This window comes from Oryctolagus cuniculus, chromosome 20 (assembly GCF_964237555.1).
Source record: "Oryctolagus cuniculus chromosome 20, mOryCun1.1, whole genome shotgun sequence".
Taxonomy (NCBI): Eukaryota; Metazoa; Chordata; class Mammalia; order Lagomorpha; family Leporidae; genus Oryctolagus; species Oryctolagus cuniculus.
Genome location: NC_091451.1, coordinates 48,189,293 through 48,216,413, shown reverse-complemented (window position 1 = coordinate 48,216,413; position 27,121 = coordinate 48,189,293). Strand labels below are relative to the sequence as shown.

Genomic DNA, 27,121 nt, shown 5'->3' with positions numbered 1-27,121 from the left:
CAGCAGAGAAATTGTGAAGAGCAGACAGACAGACAGACACTGGCACGTGGAACACCACACTCAGATGCACTTGCGTGGAACCTGGTCCCCTGTGCATCTCTCTGCCAAAATGGAATCCAGCAAAAGTGCTCCTTGTTCTGCTGCTGGCAGGGAGTTCTGCAGACCTCACCAGGAAGCCCCTGTGAGTGCTGAGTGTGGACTGGGGCAGAGCTGAGTCCTGTGGTGAGGGGCACAGATCAAGGTGCTGGGATTCCTCTTACCACACTGGAGCTGGGGACACATCCACACTGTACTGATGATTTCTCCTGTAATGTTGAATGGACCAAGACCTAAGGGAACCCATGAATACATGTTGTAGGTCCACTCACATAAAATAACCAAGACAGGGTTCAGTGTGCAATGAGAGCACACAATTCATCACTCATCCCATAAGTGTACACTGACAGACTGCCTCGGGACACCCTCATCAGTCTGGGCACAGTCCTGTCTGAGGTGTCTGAACCCATGCCTGCTATATAGGGGCAGCACGTGCAAATAGGGCCTCCCTCTGCCCATGAAAACCTGCCCAGCCCTCACCCTGCAGCTCTGGCACAGGAGCTCCAGCCCCAGCACTCCCAGGTGTCCACTCAGTGATCGCACTCAACACAGACACTCACCATGGAGACTGGGCTGCGCTGGCTTCTCCTGGTCGCTGTGCTCAAAGGTAATGATGGGGAACGCGGGGCACTGAGTCTGGGAGAGGACGTGAGTGAGACACACAGAGAGTGTGAGTGACAGTGCCCTGACCAGGATGTCTGTGTTTGCAGGTTCCAGTGTCAGGAACAGCTGGAGGAATCCTGGGCAGGCCAAGTCCTGCCTGGGGATCCCTGACACTCACATGCACAGTCTCTGGATTCTCCCTCAGTAGCTATGCAATGCTCTGGGTCCGCCAGGCTCCAGGGGAGGGGCTGGAATACATCGGATTCATTTATACTGGTGGTAGCGCATACTACGCGAGCTGGGTGAATGGCCGATTCACCATCTCCAGAACCACGACCACGGTGGATCTGAAAATGACCAGTCTGACAGCCTCGGACACGGCCTCCTATTTCTGTGGGAGAGACACAGTGAGGGGCCCTTAGGCTGAGCCCAGACACAAACCTCCCTGCAGGGACGCGCGGCTCCACCAGGGGGCGCACAAGACTCACTGAGCCCAGATTCTGGTCCTGCACAGGCGCAGAGGGAGATGAAGCCCTGGTTTCCTGTCAGGGAATTGGGGTTTCCTCTCCTGTAACAGTTTTAAGGGAAGAATTCTTCTTTTATGATTCTGTCCCTGCTACTGAATTCCTGACATAGAGAAGTTTGATGTGACAGGAGAAGTCCTATATGAACCAATTCATGTTCAGTGGTCTCCAGGATCAGAGATGAGGGTCTATCTGGGTACAACGTGAGTGTTGTCCAGTCTGACAGGACAACGCTCTCAGGGCACTGCCGACTTTAGGACAATTTTAGTTTTCCCTTTCGACCAGGGACAGCTGAAGCAGGGTTCTTGGTCTTTATAAATCAGCTATTTAAGTATCTCTCGCCTGTCAAAAAGAGCAAGTGTGTTGAACTGAACCAACCTTTGACTCTACATGTGGGTGATCCACACTCACTTTCGATAGACTTTATGTTCGATTTCTATTTCCCTTTAATCCTGAAACAGTCTGTGGTCCCTGTGTGAACGTCACAGCACTCAGGAATGTACTTGCAGCTCAGCTGTGTCTCAGGCTGAGCTTCTGCAGGCACCTGGGAAGCCTACAGGGACTTCCTCATCCTCTAGGTTCTGGGACCCTCCTGTGGGGCTCCCTGCCTGAACTCAGGAGGGAAATGCACTGGACATCAGCAGTCAAGGTCATCACTGAATGGAAAGTGTTGGGTGTGCCGTTCCAGCTGATCTGGTTCTGCTCCAGTGTTGTGGGACCTTCTGCACCTGCTGTGGTTGAGGGAGTGCAGAAAGTGGGACACACAGTGGCTGTGCACTTTGGCACTGGAGTCCACATCACAGGGAGCTGTGTCTGTGGCTCCAGTATGGTGACCATTGTCCTGAGGCTCAACCACAGCTGCAGGAAGAGCCAGTCCCAGCGACCATTTGCCCAGAGTCCCTGCTCTTCACCCAGTAGTTATGCTGATGTCATCAATAACCCATTGTAATTTTTCATCAATTTTAAAGTAGTAGAGACACCCAGGCTTCATATCAAATTGCTGCACTGAATCTATTTACAAAATTTCCCACACTTGTAATGAATAATAAACCTGGAAGACAGTAGATGATGGATGTGTTATGAGGCCCCATCACCAAGGTGGGAACACTGATGCAGTTCCATGCTCCTGGGTTCCAGCTGCCAAGCCTTGAGTGCACTGCCTTTATTTATCATCTCCATAAAACATTGGCAAACACAACACCAGTATTCAGAGATCTGAATCTTCATATTTGCACATTTTTCTCTTTTGATTTTCATAAATGTTTGATAAATAATATTTGATTATGGACATAAGAGGTACAATTATATCTGTTGAAAAAATGAATGTGTATTAATGGAATTATGAAGTCATTCTTATTGACATACTCATCACAATCCCACTTGTTTCCAGGTATAGTATCATTTTTCTCCTGCTTGTAATTCTGTGGACACAATATTCTCTTAACTGCTGTCACCATGCTATACAGATCATTCAAAGTGTGGATCTGTCAGACTGAAACTCTGACCTTGCTCCAGCATCTCCTCTGTTCCGCCCTCACTCAGACTTTGGTCTTCACCATTGTATCCTGCCTCTGTGAGTTCATCCTTTTTATCCCACGTAACTAGCATCACGTATTATTTGTCTTCTTGTAAGGATGGTCAGCAGAGTATACTTATCCTGACCTATTATCCTTGGACATTATTCTCCAGGATGATCCAAGTTGTCCAAAATACAAAATTCCCTCCACTTTACTGCCATATAAACTTCTTGTTAAAATACAACTTTTTCATTTCCTCAATTATTGATTTCCTTATTCAATGAAAATTTCACTGGATTATTGCGTGAACTCTTGTGAATGACCCTGCATTAACTCAACGTGGAACTGCAGAGGTATTTGCCACAGTGACTGCGGATCGGTGGACCCCTCCCTGGGATTTCATATTCCTTCTAATAGGCAATGCTGTTTGAAGATCTTGTGATAATTCTATTTCCCAGTTTTTCATGCTTTTCCATAATGTTTTTTCCTATTTACCTGGCTCCAGCCTTGGACCAAGGTTGACATCTCTCTCTCTCTCCTCCTTCATGAGGCTTGTAGGTCTGATATCACTGATAATACTAATTCTAACAGGAGGAATGGCATGTCTCACTGTGCTTCTAACATGGACATGCATGATGTTTGCCTTTACATATGCACTTTGAAAATTTGAAGATACTATTTCATTTATTTTAAAATTTGTATTTACATATTTTCCATAAAAAAAAGAGACTGAGACTGACAGTGATCTTCTAACTCCTGGGTCACTTCCCCAATGGCTACAAAAGCTTCAGCTGGGTGAGGCAACAGCCTGGTGTTTGGAATTCTGACCAGGGCTCCACGGGGGAGTACTTGGAACATCACCCACGGCTTCCCAGAGGGGCTTAGGCAGGAATCTGACACTGGAACCAAACTAGGACACAGCACTAAGCGTCCTGACATGGGAGGCAGGAATCCCACAGGCTCACTCCAGTGCTGCTCCTGTCTCCACCTTATCATCACTGCATATAAACAACTGATTTCTTCCCTTGGGATTCAGTTGCTTGAGATCATTCAACATTTGGAAATAGGCTCCTAGTCATATGTATAACTAATCTTTCAATGTTTAAAAAAACCTATTTTTTATTTGAAAGTCAGTGTTATAGCAAGAGAGGAAGAGACCAACAGATGGAGAGAGAATCTTCCATCCACTGGTTCACTTCCTATATGGCAGCAAAGGTGAGGTTGGGCAAGCCTAATGCCAAGAGCCTGGAACTTTCTCCAGTTTCCCACATGGCTTGAAGGGGACACACACTTGAGTCATCGTTGACAGAGTTCCCAGGTCTGGATCCCAGCAGGGAGGTGGATTTAAGTACAGCAAGCAGAATCTGAACCCATGCTCCTGAGTGATGCATGCCACAAGTTGGCCCACTCGGCTATGATCTGAAAATACTTTCTCCCCATCTGCGGGCGACTCCTGGTTCTTCAATCTTTCTCTTTGTTACTCAGAATCTGTAGTTGGATCCATTATCCTTTGTCTATGTATCTTGGTTGCCTGTACTTTGGAGATTATCAAACGATCATTGCCCAAACCAATGGGAACTTGCTTTTGTCCTGTGTTTTCCTCTAGAACTTTACAGTCTCGGGTCTTTCCTTTAAGAGTTTCATCCTGTTCACTCTCTTTGGTATACTGGTGTGAGATGACAGCAGGATGAATTATTTTCAGTTGCATTCAAGTTTCCCCAACACCATGAAATTCCACACTCAGTTTCCTGAAACATTTCAGATGACCTCATTGCATGAACCCATGGGAAGCACAGGTGGACATTTGTATTCAAGGACGAATCTGTTTGGAAAGTGTGTGGAGTGGACTTACAGGTTCTGTTTCTGCTCCAGTGTGGTGGAATCGCCTACACTGCGGTGTTTCAGGGTGAGCAGCGGGGGACAGTCCAGGGCCCTGACTCCGGGGCCAGAGTCCCCATCCCTGGGATCTGGCTGCCAGGAGCTGCCACACGCTGACCCACCTGGTGAGCTGAATCAGTGCTGCGTGATGAGCCAGCCCTGGACCATCTGTCCAGAGTCCCCGCTCCTCCCTCCCTGGCTCCCCCTGGCTGTCCTCATCAGTACTTCATCCTTTCCAAGAGAAAATAACTCCTCTTCTGTCAAGTTCATACTCCTCAAGGGGAAACCAAGTTCCTGCAGCCAGAAATGCCCAGTGCAGTGATCCCTTGTGTATTACAGGATATTTTCTGCTAAACTGCAATTGATCTGCCATGAACAGTCTTACAGAAACTGCAGCCAGTCACTCACCTCATGCAGCAATGTGTGTTCTGAGTGACTCCCATCTAAATCCAGAGACACAAAAATTCCTACTAAATTAAAACAGTTGACACATCTCTGCCTTTTCTGAGAGAAGATTGACAAAGAGAAATTGTTTCTATTTAGCTGGGGACAGTTTTCATGCATTTGCCAAGAGAATTCATTGACACAATCCACCATCTGACACAGTGAATTCCATTGTTATGTGAGAACACCTCATATCTACAGTACTAGGAAATGTGAAATTTAATTTGTCAGATATATACAGTCACAAGAAATTACCCTACCAAGAGAATTCACTCAAATTATAACTGACAGAAACATATTCCATTTGTGTTTACACCAAGACAGAGTCTCCCACCAGGTGCTGAGGGGCTGTCAGTTGTATAAGACGCTGTGTCCCCAGGGTGACAAATGGCAGGACTGCACCATGGTGAGAAGAGGGTGGTCCTGTCTGGGCAAGCATGACTGGGGTCTCTGATGACTGTGTTTTCAAGGAGTTGGCAGGTGGGCCTTGGTAGGTCCATGAAGAAACGGCTTGTGAAACCAGTTGGACACAGGGAGATTGTGGGTGAAGTAAACAGCACAGAGAGAGGTTTCCATGGACGTGATCTGAGTGAAGACAGGGGCTCCTCTAAAATGACTCAGCTTCACACATGGGAGGGGAGGAATTCGAGAGGGCAGTGGTGGGGCAGTTGTGCCAGCCGGACACGACAGATAACCTCTCACGTGCCGATGAACTCACAGCCCTCGTGACTGCATTAGTACCAGCAATGATTGCAACACCACGTAATTTTCTTCTTAGAATAAAACCACAGACAGACGCAAGACAAGTCAACAGAGAATTGTCCCTTCAAAATAGGTTTCATAAATGTTAAACTGACAAATAGTACCTGAATCTATATGTGAGGTATAAGGAAAGGTGTTGATGTGGATTTCTTTCATCAGGAATTCTAGAGTCAGACGAACTCACAAGTCCTTCCCTAGCAAAACCACCATTCTTTTGTGATCGAATGACAAATGCCTACTCCTGCAGGAACTGGAAAGAACACAATAAAGCTTCATAACTATTGTCCCCGTGCTGTGCAGTAGATCTCTCGATGTGCCTCTCTGGTCACTGAAAACTCTCTGTGCTTGCAGGAATGTGGTCCCTTTTCTTCTCTTCTCCCAGACTCAGTATCTGCATTGTACTTCCTGCCTCTGTGAGCTCACGATTGGGGATTCCACATATAATTAAGATCATCAGGGCTGGTGCTGTGGTGTAGTGAGTAAAGCCTCTGCCTTCAGTGCTGACATCCCATATGGACGCCAGTTGGAGTCCTGGCTGTTCCATTTCCAATCCAGCTCTCTGCTGTGGCCTTGGTAGGCAGTAGAAGATGGCTTCCATCTTCAGTTCCCGTAATCCAAGGGAGACCCAGTGCAGGCAACTGGCTCCTAAATTCAGATCAGTGCAGCTCCGACAATTGTTACCAATTGGAGAGGGAGCCCGTGGATGGAGGACTTCTCTCTCTCTCTCTCTCTCTCTCTCACTGCCTCTCCTTCTTTCTTGTGTATCTCTGATTTTAAAGAAATTAAATTAATTTTTATAAAAATGAGAAAAATCACATGGTATAAAACCACAATTTTTCAAAAAAAATAATTAACCTTAAGTGAATCCCCTTGTACTCTTTCATCTGTAAAAGTAGACAGCAGGGGCCGGCGATGCGGCTCACTAGGCTAATCCTCTGCCTAGCGGCGCCGGCACACCGGGTTCTAGTCCCAGTTGGGGCGCCGGATTCTGTCCCGGTTGCCCCTCTTCCAGGCCAGCTCTCTGCTGTGGCCAGGGAGTGCAGTGGAGGATGGCCCAGGTGCTTGGGCCCTGCACTCCATGGGAGACCAGGAAAAGCACCTGGCTCCTGGCTCCTGCCATCGGATCAGCGCGGTGCGCCGGCCGCAGCGCGCCGGCCGCGGCGGCCATTGGAGGGTGAACCAACGGCAAAGGAAGACCTTTCTCTCTGTCTCTCTCACTGTCCACTCTGCCTGTCAAAAAAAAAGTGGACAGCAGGAATTAGGACACAATTGGCTAAGTCCCCATCACAGACACACCTGCTCCCATAAGAGTGCTGCTTCAGCACAGCCACACGGCTTCCCACACTTTGAAGATAAAGAATCTTGGGAAACTGTACCTGACGCTACAAGCGAATGAGCTCTTACCACTGACGTAGGAAACGCAGACCCAGTTTTTTGTTCTAGGATTTAGGACGACCTGCTCCTAGATGTTGTAGGCATTTGGTATTGTGGAGCTTTCAATCCAAAGGCAAAAATCTCCCATTGTCAACTCACTGTCCATCTCTACATTTCTGTTTCCCTCACCAATTCTCTCTTTGCCACTGTTCCAATGTCATTATCATAGTTAATAATGAAGCAAAGGTTATTTTTAAATGCAGGACCCGATATTGCTAACACTGGATATTAAGGGCACACACATATTGTAATGAAATGAAGTCATTGCCTACAACTGGTAAAACAACAACGAGAAAAAAAAATTCATATGATCTGAATCCTATCATAGCCATCACCCTACACCCCCAGGACACCACATCTGCACTGGGCCCTGTCCTGTCTGAGGCATCTGACCCTATGCCTGCTATATAGGGGCAGCACATGCAAATAGGGCTCCCTCTGCCCATGAAAACCTGCCCAGCCCTCACCCTGCAGCTCTGGCACAGGAGCTCCAGCCCCAGGACTCCCAGGTGTCCACTCAGTGATCACACTCAACACAGACGATCACCATGGAGACTGGGCTGTGCTGGCTTCTCCTGGTCGCTGTGCTCAAAGGTAATGATGGAGAACACGGGGCACTGAGTCTGGAGTGATGTGAGTGAGAGACACAGAGAGTATGAGTGGCAGCTTCCTGACCAGGACATCTGTGTTTGCAGGTGTCCAGTGTCAGGAGCAGCTGGTGGAGTCCGGGGGAGGCCTGGTCACGCCTGGGGAATCTCTGAAACTCTTCTGCAAAGCCTCTGGATTCACCATCAGTAGCAGCTACTGGATATGCTGGGTCCGCCAGGCTCCAGGGAAGGGGCTGGAGTGGATCGGATGCATTTATACTGGTGATGGTAGCACATACTACGCGAGCTGGGTGAATGGCCGATTCTCCATCTCCAGAGAGAACAACCAGAACACGGTGTCTCTGCAAATGAACAGTCTGACAGCTGCGACACGACCCTGTATTACTGTGCAAGACAACTGAGCCCAGACAGAAACCTCCCTGCAGGGGCGCGCGTCTCCACCAGGGGGCGCACAAGACTCACTGTGCGCAGATTCTGGTCATGCACAGGTGCAGAGTGAGATGAAGCCCTGGTTTCCTGTCAGGGAATTGGGGTTTCCTCTCCCATAACAGTTTTGAGGGAAGAATTCTTCTTTTATGATTCTGACCCTGCTACTGATTCTCTGACGTGGAGAAGTTTGATGTGACAGGAGAAGTCCTAAATGAACGAATCCAGGCTCAGTGGTCTCCAGGATCACCAGGATCAGAGATGTGGGAGGATCTGGGGATCTCGTGAGTGTTGTCCAGTCTGACAGGACAACGCTCTCAGGGCACTGCCAACTTTAGGACAATTTTACATTTCCCTTTCTATCCAGCGATAGCTGAGCCAGGGTTTGGGTTTAAAAATCTGCGATTTAAGTATCTCTCTCTTGTTGTTACAGTCTGAAAAAGCCCACCGCCTGAGGAATGACTCCAGGAGACTTTTCTCTCATGCAACCAGCAAAGGGTTAAAGATTTATTGATTATCCAGCATGCTGGGGCTGTCTGATCATACATGAACAGAGCAGCTCCGAATAACCAAAGGTTAGGGTTTATAAAGGCAAAAACTGCAAAACCGGGAAGGGGGGAATACATGGTTGCTATGCACGGTTGCTATACACAGTTGCTAAAATCAAAAGAGAGTACATAAAATCAAAAGAGAGTATATGGTTACTGGGGTCAACATAACCTAAAACCTAAGTGAAATTAATATTTATCTTAATCTTGACAATACCAGTTACAATATTACAATTAGCAATTAGGACTTGACATTAATGCAAGACACAGACAAATCACAATTTTATTATTAGCCCAGGTAACCCAGGTGCAGCCTTTCTACTTTCAAGCTTGAGCAATCATGCTAGGGGGTTTTTGTGCTCTGCCAAGGGTGATGTAGTGCACTGCTATTGTCCGACTATTTGAGATCATGGTTGCAAACCAGAGTCTCACGGTGGGGGGGTGCTTTCCCAGAATGGAGTCTCAAGTGCTCCAAAATGGAGTCCCTACTGTCAAGGTGCTACTTCACTCTGTCTTATTTTTACAGCTTTACCAGGAAGGTTTAAACCTGTAAGCTTAAGCTTAACTTTTTACACTTGCACATATACAATTTTAACTCTTCACTGTCAAAACGAGCGAGTGTGCTGAACTGAACCAACCTTTCATTTTACACTGTGGGCGATAAACACTCCCTTTCCACAGACCTTATTCCCAGTCTCCATTTCCCCTTTAATCCTGGAACAGTCTGTGGTCCCTGTGTGAACGTCACAGCACTCAGGAATGTACTGCTGCTCAGCTGTGTCTCAGGCTGAGCTTCTGCAGGCACCTGGGAAGCCTACAGGGACTTCCTCATCCTCTAGCTCCTGGGACCCTCCTGGGGGGCTCCCTGCATGAACTCAGAGGGGAAATGCACTGGACATCAGCAGTCAAGGTCATCACTGAATGGAAAGTGTTTGGTGTGCACTTCCAGCTGATCTGGTTCTGCTCCAGTGTCAGGGACACCCTGCACCTGCTGTGCTTCAGGGAGAGCAGAAAGTGGGACACACAGTGGCTGTGAACTCTGAGGCTGGAGTCCACATCATGAGGAGCTGTGTCTGTGGCTCCAGCATGATGACCAGTGTCCTGAGGCTGAATCACAGCTGCAGGAAGAGCCAGTCCCAGAGACCATGTGTCCAGAGTCCCTGCTCTTCACTCTATGTCTATGCTGACTGGGTCATCGATCCATTTGGCATCTTTCCTCAGTATTATATAGGGAGACATCCATGCTGCATATCACAGTGCTGGATGGAGCCCATTTACACGCTTTCCCATACTTGTACTGACAATGCACCCTGGAAGAGAGTAGATGATGGATGTGTTATGAGGCCCCATCACCAAGGTGGGAACACTGATGCAGTTCCATGCTCCTGGGTTCCAGGTGCCAAGCCTTGAATACAGTGACCTTTATTTATCATCTCATTAAATCTCCTTATGAACTTCCTGTTAAAATATAACTCTGTCCATTTGTCCATTATCCATTCCTTCTTCAATGCTAATTTTACTGGATTATATGTGTGAACTCTTGAGAATGACGCTGCTTTATTTGAACATGGGACTGCAGAGCTGTTTGCCATAGTGACTGCACACCACGTGGTCTCCTCCCTGGGATTTTATATTCCTTCTACCCAGGAATGGTGTTTGAGGATCCTGTGATAATTCTATTTCTCAGCTTCTGATGTTTTCCATGAAAGTTTTCCTAATTTACCTGACTCCAGCCTTTACCAGGGTTATCATCTCCCTCTTCCTGTACATCATTTGTCAGCTCTGCTATGTCTGATAATACTTAGTCCAACAAAGGGATGGGATATCTCATTGTTTCTACAATATGTACACGCATGATGATCCCAGATTTAAAGCATTTTGTATGTTTGCCTTTATATACATTCTTCAAAAAATTACAGATATACTTTTACCTCTTTAAAACTTGTATTTGTGTATTTGTCCAAAAAGAAAAAGAGACAGAGACTGACAACAGTGATCTAGTGAATCCTGGATCATTTCCCAGATGCCCATAAAAGCTGAGTTGGGTCAGATCATAGCCAGGTACATGGAATTCAGTCCAGGTCTCACACATGGGATTAATTCAGACTTCTCATAGTGCATCCCAGAGTGCACACTGGCAGGTATCTGAAACTGGACCCAAGCTAGGACACAACATTCAGCATCTTGATGCGGGAGTAGGAATCACATGCTAACTCCAGTGCTGCTCCTGTCACCACCTTGTCAGTCACTGCATTTAAACAATTGATTCCTTCCCTTGGGATTCAGTTGCTTGAGATCATTCAACATTTGGATCTAGGCTCTTAATCATATGTATAATTAATCTTCAATTTATTTTAAGTATCTATTTTATTGTAGAGACAGTGTTATAGCAAGAGAGGAAGAGACCAACAGATGGAGACAGAAGCTTCCGTCCACTGGTTCACTTCGTGAATGGCTGCAAAGGCTGGGATGGCTGAGCCAGAAACAAGCAGCCTGGAACTTCCCCCAGCTTCCCCCAGAGCTGGAAGGGGACAAACACTTGGGTCATGGTAGACAGTGATCTCCATTGCACTTCCTCCCTCTGTGAGTTCAAGCTTGTGGACTGCAAATACAACGAATGTCACATACTATGTGTCCACATGTACCTGGATTATTTTAGCATATTATGGTGCAGCCTGAACCACGATCTCCTAGTGACAGAATGACCTCCTTCTTACTACTGAATAATATTCCATGTCCTAATGTGAAAGAATCCATTCACTGTTCTATGCACATTTCGCTTAATTGTAGACTGAACTATTGTGAACACAGCTGTAACCTGAACTCAGGAATGCAGCTGAATTGTGACACAGTGACTTCTACCCAGTGCTTGACCTCATGGTTACAGAACAGGGAAGAGGGGGAACACAGGACGGCTGATACCAGGGCACAAAGCACCACTCACAGGAAGGAATAATTCTGCCCACAAAACTGTGGGCTGCCTCAGTTCACTAGAACCCAGATCATGTTCCACAAATAACTAGAATGGTGGCCTCCAGGCCTCCCTACTCAGAGTGATGGAAAGGAGGTGGAAATGTGAATGGCACTGAGTTGATCTGTGCCCATTTCTGCAATACACAGATTCCAATAGCACACTACACCCCACTACCATGTACAGTGTTCTGTGTTCAGGAACAGTTTGAAACTAAGGCAATGGACGAATAAAGAAGCAAATCATAATTAACCTTAAACGAATCCACTTGCAGTCCTTCATCTGTTTAAATATGGGTGGCAGGCATTAGGACCAAATTGGCTAAGTCCCCACTAGGGTCACCCATGTTCCCATCAGAGAACTGACTGAGCCCAGCCTCACGGCTTCCCACACTTTTCCCTCATGATGCATCATGGGAAACTGTAGATGACACACACGTGAATGAGCCCCTACCACCAAAGTGGGAAACACAGACGCTGTTTTCTGTTCCAGGGTTTAGAAAGGCTGAGTCCTAGATGTTATAGGCATTTGGGATGTCAGGGGCTGTCAATCAAAAGGCAGATCTCCCATTGTCACCTCTTCTGTCTGTCTATACATTTCTGTCTCTGTCACCCCTTCTCTCTTTATCACTATTCCAATGTCTTTGATATAGATGATAATGAACCAATGGTTATTTAAAAATCGAAGGAAATGATATTGCTAACACTGGATATTAAGGGTACACATTGAATTAAAATGAAACAAGGTATTTGTTTCAACTGTTAAAAAACAATGATAATGTAAAAAGTCATATGATCTGAATCCTATTATACCCATCACCCTCACCCCCAGGACACCCACGTCTGCCCCAGGCCCTGTCCTGTCTGAGGCGTCTGACCCCATGCCTGCTATATAGGGGCAGCACATGCAGATAGGGCCTCCCTCTGCCCATGAAAACCTGCCCAGCCCTCACCCTGCAGCTCTGGCACAGGAGCTCCAGCCCCAGCACTCCCAGGTGTCCACTCAGTGATCGCACTCAACACAGACGCTCACCATGGAGACTGGGCTGCACTGGCTTCTCCTGGTCTCTGTGCTCAAAGGTAATGATGGAGAACGCGGGGCACTGAGTCTGGGAGAGGACGTGAGTGAGACACACAGAGAGTGTGAGTGACAGCTTCCTGACCAGGACGTCTGTGTTTGCAGGTGTCCAGTGTCAGTAGCTGGTGGAGTCCGGGGGAGGCCTGGTCAAGCCTGAAACTCTCCTGCAAAGCCTCTGGATTCACCCTCAGTAGCTACTGGATGTGCTGGGTCCGCCAGGCTCCTGGGAAGGGGCTGGAGTGGAATGGAGAAATTAATGCTAATGGTGGTAGCACATGGTATGCGAGCAGGGTAAATGGCCGATTCACCGTCTCCAGAAACAACGTCGAGAGCATGCTGGATCTGCAAATGAGCAGTCTGACAGCCGCGGACACGTCCCTCTATAACTGTGCAAGAGACACAGTGAGGGCCCTCAGGCTGAGCCCAGACACAAACCTCCCTGCAGGGGCGCGCGGCTCCACCAGGGGGCGCACAAGACGCACTGAGCAGACTCAGACCCATTCCCAGATGCAGTGGGAGGTGAATCCCTGGTCCTCCTGAGGAAATTGGGGTTTGTGGTCCTGTAACTATTTCTTATGTTCCAGTTCTGCATGGATGATTCTGTCCCTAACACCGATCACCGAGCAGAAGTTTTGGTATCGCGGGAAGACGTCACAAGAAGAAAATGGAGTCTTTTTGGAGGAATGAATGACAACTCTGGGGCCCCGGCATCTGAGACCTGACTAAGCTCTGGGCACCCGGGGAGCCTTTTCCAGCCCGAGTCACGGAAGAGCTGTCCGTGGAATTCTCTGTTGACGTCATGTGGGACCCTGCTGAGAGCCCAGGGGCAGTGTAGAGCCGGTCAGGGGCTATGGATGCTGCAGTGTTTCACATCCATGCCCTCCCCTCCTGCACAGCTGGGCCCTGAGGGGTGAGCTGACCCATGGTCCTGGTCCCTGGGGCTCCCGTGTCCATTCTCTACAGCTGTGCCCTCGTCTCCCTTTCACTTCTTCACCCTGAACTCACAGGTTGAGGTCCACGTGCCCCAAACCCCAGGTCAGGGATTAACCTGCAGCTCAGGGGTGGCTCAGGCTGTGGCTCCTAGAACTCCTGCTTGCTCTTCCTCACTCACGTCTCCTGGGATCCCCGGACCTGCTCTCATTTGCAAGCAGAGGTGGCCGTTGGTAGTGCAAGGGGTCAGACTCATGGAAAACACTGGGTGTGGAGAGGTCTTGTTCCCCACACTCTGCTGGCCTTGTCTCCATCTCAGGGAGACCAGCAGGTGGGACAGCCCAGTGACGTCTGCACTAGAGTCCAGGTGGTTCTGGACTGTGTCCCTGTGAGCCCACCAATGATCCAACCCTGGAGCTGCATCCCTGCTGCATGAAGGGCCTGCCCCAGAGACTGTGTGTCCAGAGACCCCGACTCCTTCCTCCAGGGACTGCCCGCACCTGTTCCTAGCTGTGCTCCTCCTTCTGTGGAAGCAAAATTGTCCTTCAACTCTCAACTTTATCATCATCAGGAATGAACAAATTTTCTGCTCTTCACCAGGATAACTGAATCAACCCCATGTGTTTACAACATGTCTCCCGCAAAAATGCAATTGTTCTCTCATGTAGGATTCTTACAGACCCTGAAGCAATTCACTCAGCTGATGTAGAAATGACTATTTCTGAGTGGCTCCATCTAATTCTGGAGACACAAGTGAGTCTTTGTTTCAGGTGGTAGTAGAGGAGTTGCTAGTGTGTGGCTCTCTGTTCTGTTCCTTTTCTTGGTTCTATAACGCCGTTCCCATGCAGCAGGGGAGACATGGATTCCTGACAGGAAGAGGGCTTCCTCGTAGAGATCAGCTCTTGGGGGATTCCATCACCACTACTTCCACACCACGTAATCAGTGGTGCATCCAGGAAAACTCCCTGGTGAAGCCCATCTCTATCGGGAGATTCTTGTAGAAAATGAGCAGGACAGACACAGGCTAGGGAAATCTCTTCCTTGGATATGAGATGATGGAAGAAAGGGTCTGTTCCACTATTGATTCACATTACACATAAAGAGGTAGGCAGAGTGTAACAGACAAAGAGAGAGAGTGAGCGCACTTCCATCCACTGGTTTGTCACCCAAAATGCCTGCAACAGTAGGGACTCAGCCAGGCAAAATCCAACCCCAGAAGTCAATCAAGGCCTCACATATGGGCAGCAGGAGTTTATTTTAAGTATCCATTTATTTAATTTGAAACGCAGTGTCATAGCAAGACAGGAAGAGACCAACAGATGGAGAGAGAATCTTCCTTCCACAGGTTTCCTTCCTGAATGGCTGCAAAGGCTGGGATGGCTCAGCCAGAAACCAGGACCCTGGAACTTGCCCCAGTTTCCCACAGAGCTGGAAGGGGGCAAACACTTGGGTCATGGTAGACAGTGATCTCCATTGCACTTCCTACCTCTGTGAGTTCAAGCCTGTGGATGGCATATACAACTAATGTCACATACCGTGTGCCCACATGTACCGGGATTATATCTGTTAGCATATTGTGTTCCAGGCTGACCCATGATTTCCTAATGACAGAACAACCTCCTTCGTAATACTGAGTAATATTCCAGATCAAATATAACATTATCCATTCACTGTTTCATACGCACTTGCTTAATTGTAGACTGAACTACTGTGAACAAAGCTGCAACCTGAACCCAGGACTGTGGGTGAATTGTGACACAGTGACTTCATACCCAGTGCTTGAGCTGAACTCAGAGTCATGGTTACTAGACACAGGGAAGAGGGGGGAACACAGGGCGGCTGATACCAGAGCACAAAGCACCACTCACAGGAAGGAATAACTCTGCTCCACACAACAGTGGGCCGACTCGGTCACTAGAACCCACGACAGGTTGCATGAATAACTAAAACTGAGGCTTCCAGGCCTCCAAATACAGAGTGATGGAAAGGAGGTGGAAATGTGCATGACACTGAGTTGATCTGTGCCCATTTCTGCAACACACAGATTCCAATAGCACACTACACCCCACTACCATGTACAGTGTTCTGTGTTCAGGAACAGTTTGAAACTAAGGCAATGAATGAATAAGGGAACAAAACGTAGTTATCCTAAAGGAAACCACTTGCAGTCTTTCATCTGTTTAAAAGTGGGCAGGAGGCACTAGGACAAAATTGGCTAAGTCTCCACTAGGGACACCCATGTTCCCATCAGAGACCTGATTGAGCCCAGCCTCATGGCTTCCCACACTTTTTCCTGATAATGCATCATGGGAAACTGTAGATGATGCTACAGGCCAATGAGCCCCTATCACTGACGTGGGAAACACAGACACAGTTTTCAGCTGTAGGGCTAGAAAGACTGAGTCCTGGATGTTGTTGCCCATTGGGAGTTTGGGGACCTCAACCCAAAGGCAAAAATCTCCCAGTGTCACCTGTTCTGTCCGTCCCTCCATTTCTGTTTCTCTCACACCTTCTCTCTCTATCACTGTTGCAAAGCCTTTCATATAGATAATAATGAACCAATGGTTATTTTAAATGAAGACATGGTATTGCTAACACTCGATATGAAGGGCACACACATATTAAAATGAAATAAGGTCATTGCCTTCAACTGTTTAAATAACAATGAGAACATAAAAATTAAATGATCTGAATCCTATAATAGGCAGCAACATACACCATCAGGAAACCCACGTCTGTCCTGGGCCCTGTCCTGTCTGAGGCGTCTGACCCATGCCTGCTATACAGGGGCAGCACATGCAAATAGGGAGACTGGGCTGCGCTGGCTTCTCCTGGTCTCTGTGCTCAAAGGTAATGATGGAGAACGCGGGGCACTGAGTCTGGGAGAGGACGTGAGTGAGAGACACAGAGAGGGTGAGTGACAGCTTCCTGACCATGTCTTCTGTGTTTGCAGGTGTCCAGTGTCAGTCGCTGGAGGAGTCCGGGGGAGGCCTGGTCCAGCCTGAGAGATCCCTGGCACTCATCTGCAAAGCCTCTGGATTCACCATCAGTAGCAGCTACTACATGTGCTGGGTCCGCCAGGCTCCAGGGAAGGGGCTGGAGTGGGTCGGATGCCTTTATGCTGGAAGTGGTAGCGCATACTACGTGAGCTGGGTGAAAAGCCGATTCACCATCTCCAGAAACACCAACCAGAACATGGTGACTGCAAATGACCAGTATGACAGGCGCAGACACGGCCACCTATTTCTGTGGGAGAGACACAGTGAGGGGCCCTCAGGCTGAGCCCAGACACAAACCTCCCTGCAGGGGCGCGCGGTACCACTAGGGGGCGCACAAGATGCACCGAGCGCAGATTCTGGTCCTGCACAGGTGCAGAGGGAGATGAAGCCCTGGTTTCCTGTCAAGGAATTGGGGTTTCCTCTCCTGTAAGAGTTTTGAGGGAAGAATTCTACTTTTATGATTCTGTCCCTGCCAACTTCACTGACGGAGAGAAAGTTCGCTGTGAAAGAAGGAGTCCTAAATGAACAAATTTGGTTCATGGACAGCGACTGTGCTCACCAGGATCAGAGATGTGGGACTCTGAGATCCCTTTGAGTCTTTTCCAACCTGACTCAGGGCAGCACCCTCAGGGCACTGCTGACTTTAGGACAGTTTTAGTTTTCCCTTTAGAACCAGGGGCAGCTGAGGCAGGGTCCTTGATCTGTTAAACCTCAACTACTTAAGTCATCTCTCTCTTGTCAAAACGAGTGAGTGTTGCTGGCGCCGCCGCTCACTAGGTAACCCTCCACCTGCGGCGCAGGCACTCCGGGTTCTAGTCCTGGTTGCTCCTCTTCCAGTCCAGCTCTCTGCTGTGCCCGGGAGTGCAGTGGAGGATGACCCAAGTGCTTGGGCCCTCCACCCGCATGGGAGGCCGGGAGGAAGCACCTGGTCCCTGGCCTCAGATAGAGCAGCGAGCCGGCCACAACGCACCAGCCATAGCGGCCACTTGGGGGGTGAACCAATGGAAAAAGGAAGACCTTTCTCTCTGTCTCTCTCTCTCTCTCTCTCTCTCTCTCACTGTCTTACTCTGCCTGTCAAAAAAATAACAAATAAAATCAAAAACAAGTGAGCATGCTGAACTGAACCAATCTTTTATTTTAAACTGTGGATGATCCAGACTCACTTGTATATATTTTATACCAAATCTCCATTTCCCCTTTAATCCTGGAACAGTCTGTGGTCCCTGTGTGAACGTCACAGCACTCAGGATGTACTTGCAGCTCAGCTGTGTCTCAGGCTGAGCTTCTGCAGGCACCTGGGAAGCCTACAGGGACTTCCTCATCCTCTAGCTCCTGGGACCCTCCTGGGGGGCTCCCTGCATGAACTCAGGAGGGAAAAACACTGGACATCAGCAGTCAAGGTCATAACTGAATGGAAAGTGTTGGGTGTGCACTTCCAGCTGATCTGGTTCTGCTCCAGTGTCGTGGGACCCCCTGCACCTACTGTGGTTCAGGGAGAGCATAAAATGGGACACACAGTGGCTGTGCACTCTGGGGCTTGAGTCCACATCACAGGGAGTCCACATCACGGGGAGCTGTGTCTGTGGCTCCAGCATGATGACCAGTGTCCTGAGGCTGCATCACAGCTGCAGGAAGAGCCAGTCCCAGAGACCATGTGTCCAGAATCCCTGCTCTTCACTCCATGTCTATGCTGACTGGCGTCATCAATCCATTTGCAGTCTTAGATCAGTTTTAGAGAGGTGGACACCCAGGCTTTATATCAGAGTGCTGGATGGAGCCTATTTACACACTTTCCCATACTTTTACTGACAATGCACCCTGGAAGACAGTAGATAAAGGATCTGTTATGAGGCCCCATCACCAAGGAGGGAACAGTGATGCAGTTCCATGCTCCTGGGTTCCAGCTGCCAAGCCTTGAGTGCACTGCCTTTATTTATCATCTTCATAAAACATTGACAAACACAACACCAGTATTCAGAGTGTTGAATCTTCATTTTTGATAATTTTTGGTCATAAATGTTTGATAAATAACACCTCAAAGACTTATGATGTACAATAATATGTGTTGAATAATGAATGTATGAAATTAAGTGGAGTTACGAAGTCAGTCTTATTGACATGCTCATCAGAAAACCACATGTTCCCATGGCAGAATGTCAGTTGTCTCCTGTTTTGGAATTCAGTAGACACAATATTCCCTTCACTGCTGTGACAATGCTGTACAGTAGATCCCTCAGTGTGTGGATCCTGTCGGGCTGAAACTCTGACCCTACTACAGCGTCTCCTCTGTTCCTCCCTCGCTCAAATGTTGGTCTTCACAATTGTACTTCCTGCCTCTGTGACTTCATCCTTTTATCCCATGTATCCAGCATCACATCTTATTTGTCTTCTTGTCCTGCATGGTTAGCAGAGTGTACTTACCCTGACACATTATCCTTGGACATTATTCTCCAGGATCATCCGAGTTGTCCAAAATACAGAATTTCCTCATCTGTACTGCCATATAAACTTCCTGTTAAATATAATTTTGTCCATTTGTTCCATTGTTGATTCTTTCTTCAAGAATATTTCACTGGATTATATGTGTGAACTCTTGTGAATGACGCTGCAATAGTTTATCATGGAAGAGTAGAGGTGTTTGCCACATTGACTGCGGTACACTTGGACACCTCCCTGGGATTTCATTTTCCTTCTACCCAGAAATGGTTTTTGAAGATCTTTTGAAAATTCTATTTCTCAGTTTTTGATGATTTTCCATAATAGACTTACTTGTTTACCTGACTTCCATTTTGCACCAGAGTTATCATCTCTAGCTTCCTCCACATGGTTTGTCAGCTCTGGATTGTATAATACTCATTCTAACAGGAAGGATGGGATGTCTCATTGTGCATCTAATATGGACATGCATGATGGTCCCAATATATCATTTTATATGTTGCCTTTATATCTTTTTTTTTACAGGCAGAGTGGACAGTGAGAGAGACAGAGAGAAAGGTCTTCCTTTTTTCCCTTGGTTCACCCTCCAATGGCCGCCACGGCCAGCGCGCAGATCCAAAGGCAGGAGCCAGGTGATTCTCCTGGTCTCCCATGGGGTGCAGGGCTCAAGCACTTGGGCCATCCTCCACTGCACTTCCTGACCACAGCAGAGAGCTGGCCTGGAAGAGGGGCAACCAGGACAGAATCCGGTGCCTCAACCGGGACTAGAACCCAGTGTGCTGGCACCTCAAGGCAGAGGATTAGCCTAGTGAGGCACGGCGCCAGCCCCTTTATATCTTTTTTAAACAGTTATAGATATTATTTCACTTATTTAGATATGTGCATTTACATATGTTTCCAAAAAGGCAAAGAGACTGAGACTGACAGTGATCTTCTAACTCCTGGTCACTTCCAGATGTCTACAAAAGCTTCAGCTGGGTCAAGTGACAGCCTGGTGCTTGGAATTCTGTCCAGGTGTCCAAACGGCAGTACTTGGAACTTCACCTACAGCCTCCCAGAGTGTGCTTAGGCAGGAATCTGAAACCGGAACCAAACCAGGAAACAGCACTAAGCATCCTGATACGGGAGGCAGGAATCCCACAGGCTCACTCCAGTGCTGCTCCTGTCACCACCTTGTCAGTCACTGCATTTAAACAACTGATTTCTTCCAATGGGATTCACTTGCTTAAGATCATTCAACATTAGGAAACAGGCTCTTAATCATATGTATAATTAATCTTCTATTTATTTTATTTTAGAGAAAGTGTTAGCGCAAGAGAAGAAGAGACCAACAGATGGAGAGTGAAGCATCCGTCCACTGGTTCACTTCCTGAATGGCTACAAAGGCTGGAAAGGCTCAGCCAGAAACCAGGAGCCTGGAACTTCCCCCAGTTTCCCACAGGGCTGGAAGGAGACAAACACTTGGGTCATGGTAGACAGTGATCACCATTGCACTTCCTCCCTCTGTGAGTTCAAGCTTGTGGACTGCACATATAACTAATGTCACATACTATGTGTCCACATGGACCGCAATTATTTGTGTTAGCATATTATGCTCCAGGTTGACCCATGTTTCATAATGACAGAACAACCTCCTTCTTACTACTGAATAATATTCCATGTCCTAATGTGAAAGAATCCATTCACTGTTCTATGAACACTTGCTTTATTGTAGACTGAACTATTGTGAACAAAGCTGCATTACCTGAACCCAGGACTGGGGGTGAATTGTGACACAGGGACTTCTACCCAGTGCTTGAGCTGAACCCAGAGTCATGGTTCCTAGACACAGGGAAGAGGAGGACACAGGGAGACTGCTACCAGGGCCAAAACACCACTCACAGGAAGGAATAATTCTGCGGACACAACTGTGTGCTGACTCAGTTCACTACCACTCACGACAGGTTCCATGAATAACTAGAACTGATGTCTCCAGGCCTCCCAACAGAGTGATGGAAAGGAGGTAGAAATGTGAATGACACTGAGTTGATCTGTGCCCTTTTCTACAACACACAGATTCCAATAGCACACTACACCTCACTACCATGTACAGTGTTCTGTGTTCACGAAGTTTTTCTTTCTTTTTTTTTTTTAACAGGCAGAGTGGACAGAAAGAGAGAGACAGACAGAGAGAAAGGTCTTCCTTTGCCGTTGGTTCACCCTCCAGGGGCCGCCACGGCCAGTGCACTGCGGCCGACACACAGCGCTGATCTGATGGCAGGAGCCAGGTGCTTCTCCTGGTCTCCCATGGGGTGCAGGGCCCAAGCACTTGGGCCATCCTCCACTGCACTCCCTGGCCACACAGAGAGCTGGCCTGGAAGAGGAGCAACCGGGACAGAATCTGGCACCTAGAAACCGGTACTAGAACCCGGTGTGTCTGCGCCACAAGGTGGAGGATTAGCCTAGTGAGCCACGGCGCCAGCCCAGAAACAGTTTTAAACTAATGCAATGGATGAATAAGAAACACACTATAGTTAACCTTAAACGAATCCACTTGCAGTCTTTCATCTGTTTAAAAGTGGGCAGCAGGTACTACGACAAAATTGGCAAAGTCCCCACTAGGGACACCCGTGTTCCCATCAGAGAACTGACTGAGCCCAGCCTCACGGCTTCCCACACTTTTTCCTGATAATGCATCACGGGAAACTGTGGATGATGGTAAGAGCAAATGAGCCCCTACCACCAACGTGGGAAACACAGACACTGTTTTCGGCTTCAGGTATTTGAAGGGTTAAGTCCTAGATGTTGTAGGCTTTGGGATGTTTGGGGCTGTCAACTCAAAGGCAGAAATCTCCCATTGTCACCTTTTCTGTCCATCTCTACATTTCTGTATCTCTCACCCCTTCTCTCTCTATCTCTGTCCCAATATCTTTCATATAGATGATAAGGAACTAGTGGTTATTTAAATAAATGAAGGACATGTTATTGCTAACACTGGATATTAAGGATACACACTGAATTAAGATGAAACCAGGTATTTGCCTTCAACTATTTAAAATAATGATAACATAAAAAGTCATATGATCTGAATCATATCAAAGCCATCACTCTACACACCCAGGACACTAATCTGTCCTGGGCCCTGTCCTGTCTGAGGCGTCTGACCCCATGCCTGCTATATAGGGGCAGCACATGCAAATAGGGCCTCCCTCTGCCCATGAAAAACTGCCCAGCCCTCACCCTGCAGCTCTGGCACAGGGGCTCCAGCCCCAGGACTCCCAGGTGTCCACTCAGTGATCCCACTCAACACAGACGCTCACCATGGAGACTGGGCTGCGCTGGCTTCTCCTGGTCGCTGTGCTCAAAGGTAATGATGGAGAACGCGGGGCACTGAGTCTGGGAGAGGACGTGAGTGAGAGACACAGAGAGGGTGAGTGACAGTATGCTGACCAGGATGTCTGTGTTTGCAGGTGTCCAGTGTCAGTAGCTTCAGGAGTCCGGGGGAGGCCTGTTCCAGCCTGGGGGATCCCTGGCACTCACCTGCAAAGCCTCTGGATTCACCTTCAGTAACAACTACGTGATGTGCTGGGTCCGCCAGGCTCCAGGGAAGGGGCTGGAGTGGATCGGATGCATTAATATGGTAGTGGTAGCACATACTACGCGAGCTGGGCGAAAAGCCGATTCACCATCACCAGCAACACCAACCAGAACACGGTGACTCTGCAAATGACCAGTCTGACAGGCGCGGACACGCCCACCTATTTCTGTGCCAGAGACACAGTGAGGGGCCCTCAGGCTGAGCCCAGACACAAACCTCCCTGCAGGGGTGCGCGGCTCCACCAGGGGGCGCACAAGATTCACCGAGCATCTCGGATGCACCGAGAGTGGGCATCCCTGTCTGGTACCAGATCTCAGTGGAAATGCTTGCAACTTTTCCCCATTTAATAGGATGTTATCCGTGGGTTTTTCATAGACTGCTTTGATTGTATTGAGGAATGTTCCTTCCAAACCCAGTTTGCTTAGAGTTTTCATCATGAAAGGGTGTTGTATTTTATCGAATGCTTTCTCGGCATCTATTGAGATAATCATATGGTTTTTCTTCTGCAGTCTGTTAATGTGGTGTATCACATTGATTGATTGCACTCATTGAACCATCCCTGCATACCAGGGATAAATCCCACTTGGTCTGGGTGGATGATCTTTCTGATGTGTTGTTGCATTCTATTGGCCAGAATTTTATGGAGGATTTTGCATCTATGTTCATCATGGATATTGTTCTGTAATTCTGTTTCAATGCTGCATCTTTTTCTGGCTTAGGAATTAAGGTGATGCTGGCTTCATAGAAAGAATTTGGGAGGACTCCCTCTTTTTCGATTGTTCTGAATAGTTTGAGAAGAATTAGAGTTAGTTCTTCTTTAAATGTCTGGTAGCATTCAGCAGTGAATCCATCTGGTTCTGGGCTTTTATTTGTTGGGAGGGCCTTTATTACCGTTTCAATTTCTGTCTCAGTTATGGGTCTGTTTAGGTATTCTATGTCTTCATGGTTCAATTTAGGTAGATTGTATGTGGCCAGGAATCTATCCATTTCTGATAGATTTCCCTGTTTGCTGGCATACAAGTCCTTGTAGTAATTTCTGATGATTCTTTTTATTTCTGTGGTGTCTGTTGTTACATTTCCTTTTTCATCTCTGATTTTATTGGTTTGGGTCTTTTCTCTTCTTTTTTTAGTTAGGTGGGCCAATGGGGTGTCAATTTTGTTTATTTTTTCAAAAAACCAGCTCCTCGTTTGGCTGATTTTTTGTAATTTTTTTTTTGGATTCAATCCTGTTGATTTCTTCTCTGATTTTAATTATTTCTCTTCTCCTACTAGACTTGGGTCTGGTTTGCTGCAGATTTTCTAGATCCTTGAGATGAATTGAAAGCTCATTTATTTGGTGCCTTTCCAATTTTTTGATGTAGGCACCTATTGATATAAACTTTCCTCTTAACACTGCTTTTGCTGCATCCCATAAGTTTTGGTATGTTGTGCTGTTATCCTCATTTACTTCCAGAAAATTTTTGATTTCTCTTTTGATTTCTTCTATGACCCTTTGTTCATTCAGGAGCATGTTGTTCAATCTCCATGTGTTTGCATATGCTCTAGGGATTCCTGAGTTGCTAATTTCCAACTTCATTCCTCTATGGTCTGAGAAGCTGCATCGCATGATTCTAATTCTTTTAAATTTGCTGAGACTTGCTTTATGGCCTAGTATGTGGTCAATCCTAGAGAAGGTTCCATGTACTGCTGAGAAGAATATAAATGCTTTATGTGTAGGATGAAAAGTTCTGTAGATATCTGTTAGATCCATTTGGGCTATAGGGTTGTTTAAATCTCCTGTATCCTTGTTGATCTTCTGTCCTGTTCATCTGTCTATTTCTGAGAGTGGAGTATTGGAGTCCCCCAGTACTATTGTATTGGGGTCTAAGTCTCCCTTTAAGTCCCTTAGCAAATCTTTTAAATAAACCGGTGCCCTGTAATTAGGTGCATATACATTGATAATCGTTATATCTTCCTGTTGAATTGATCCCTTAATCATTATATAGTGCCCCTCTTTGTCTCTCCTAACAGTTTTAGTGGGAAAGTTTATGTTGGCCAATATTAAGATGGCTACGCTTGCTCTTTTTTCATTTCTGTTGGCATGGTATATCTTTTTCCAGCCTTTCACTTTCAGTCTGTATGGATCTTTGTTGGAAAGATGTGTGTCTTGTAAGCAGCAAACAGATGGGTTTAGTTCCTTAACCCAATCAGCCAATCTGTGTCTTTTAACTGGACAGTTCAGGCCATTAACGTTCAGTGTGACTATTGATAAGTAGTAACTTTGCCCTGCCATTTGCCAAAGATATTTTCTAATATATGTTTTGAACTTCCTGTGATCGTTTGCTGTGAGGTTTCCTTCGTTTACCTTCTTTCATATTGATGACCATGTTTCTGTGTTTTTGTATGTAACACATCGTTAAGCATTTTTTGCAGGGCTGGACGAGTGGTGACAAATTCTTTCAATTTCTGTTTGCTGTGAAAGGTCTTTATTTCACCTTCATTCACAAATGATAGCTTTGCAGGATATAACGTTCTGGGCTGGCAGTTTTTCTCTCTTAGTACCTGGGCTATGTCTCACCATTCCCTCCTAGCCTGTAGTGTTTCTGATGAGAAGTCTGCTGTGAGTCTAATTGGAGATCCTCTGAGAGTAATCTGACGTTTCTCTCTTCCACATTTTAGGATCTTTTCTTTATGTTTCACTGTGGTGAGTTTAATTGCCACGCGTCGTGGTGAGGATCTCTTTTGGTCATGTTTATTAGGGGTTCTGTGGGCTTCCTGTACTAGGATGTCTCTGTACTTCTCCAAACCTGGGAAGTTCTCTGCTAATATCTCACTAAAAAGGCCTTCTAATCCTTTCTCCCTCTCCATGCCTTCAGGAACTCCTAGAACCCGAATGTTGGTTTTTTTAATAGTATCATGAAGATTCCCGACAATATTTTTTAGATTTCTACTTTCCTCTTCTTTTCTTTGGTTTGACACTATGTTTTCCTGTGCTCTGTCTTCTAAGTCCGATATTCTCTCTTCTGCTTCACCCATTCTGTTTTAAGGCTCTCTAATGTGTTTGTTATTTGATCTATTGAATTCTTCATTTCATTATGATTTCTCGTCACTATCACAGTTTCATGTTCTACTAGTTGTTTCATTTAATTTTGATTCCTCCTTGATATTTCATTTTCACGAGAGAGATTTTCTATCTTGTCCATTAAGGATTTCTGTAGTTCAAGAATTTGTTTTTGAGAACTTCTTAATGTTCTTATCAATTTTTTTGAGATCCACTTCTTGCACTTCTTCTCTCTCATCATCTTCATAATCTTGAATTGGGGTGCCTATTTCATTTGGAGGCATCATAGTGTCTTCCTTGTTCTTGTTACCTCGGTTTTTGCGTTTGTTGTTTGGCATATTGGAGATATTCTTTGGTTTCTTCGCTGTGGTGTTTTTTCTCATTATACTGTGACTCTAGATTAAGTGGACTGTCTGCTTTTGATGGATCCTTAGAGGCTGTGATGGGTGTGGCCAGAGAGCTCTGTTTGGTTTTTCAGGGTTAAGGGTCTGCCAAAGGTAACTCACCCACATTGTTCTCTCACTCGCTTGCTCACTCTCTCTCTCTCTCTCTCTTTTTTTTTTTGACTCAGTTGGGAAGTAATTCCACACAGCTGAGTGGAATTGAGGGTAGTTGATGTATGAAATCTGGCCCCTGTGGGTATTCGCCTGCTCTACCCCTGGACCACACAAAGAGTTTATGCAGCCCTCAGTGTGGTCTCAAATTTCTCCACAGTCTCTCACCGGGTTGCCAAGGTTACCGAGTTTGTGTACTCGGTGAGTTCTCTCACCTCCCCCCCCCCCAGAGTTTCACAGTCTCATTTTGTTAGCTCCACAATTTCACTAGATCTTAACCTCCTATTATTTCTCCCCACCAGAGTCAGGTTTTTCTGCTTGGCTAATGGTGGGCACCGCTTTACATACGTAAAATGGCGCCTGCTCTTTGTCTTGCTTGGCTTTGTAAGGTGAGTGGAGAGAGAGGCTAATGTCCGTGCCAGTTCCCCTTATTTATTCGTTTTTTTTCTCTCCTCCAGTCAGCCTGGTGTACTTTCCCCAGTGGGGCTTCAGGCCTCATTCCCTGTAGGCTCTTTCTGCCTTTCCCCGCCAATGTCTTGGGATACCGGGGTTTTTGTCTCACCTCCCCTTCCAGCGCTGGCGTGCAGAATCTGCAGCTCAGCTTCTGTGGCAGCTCAGCTCCCGCGGCGACTTGGCTCCCATGGCGGCTCGGCTCCTGCCGAGGCTCGGCTCCCACGGCTCAGCTTCCACGCAGTGA

The 27,121-nt window shown here is 47.0% G+C and overlaps 1 pseudogene and 1 gene segment (V, D, J or C); both read left to right on the top strand.

The window, feature by feature from the left end:
* The window catches only part of LOC103346896 (immunoglobulin heavy variable 3-23-like), a 504,788-nt gene that overhangs the window by 475,624 nt on the left and 2,043 nt on the right, over positions 1-27,121 (top strand).
* On the top strand, positions 577-27,121 carry LOC127489185 (uncharacterized; annotated as a pseudogene).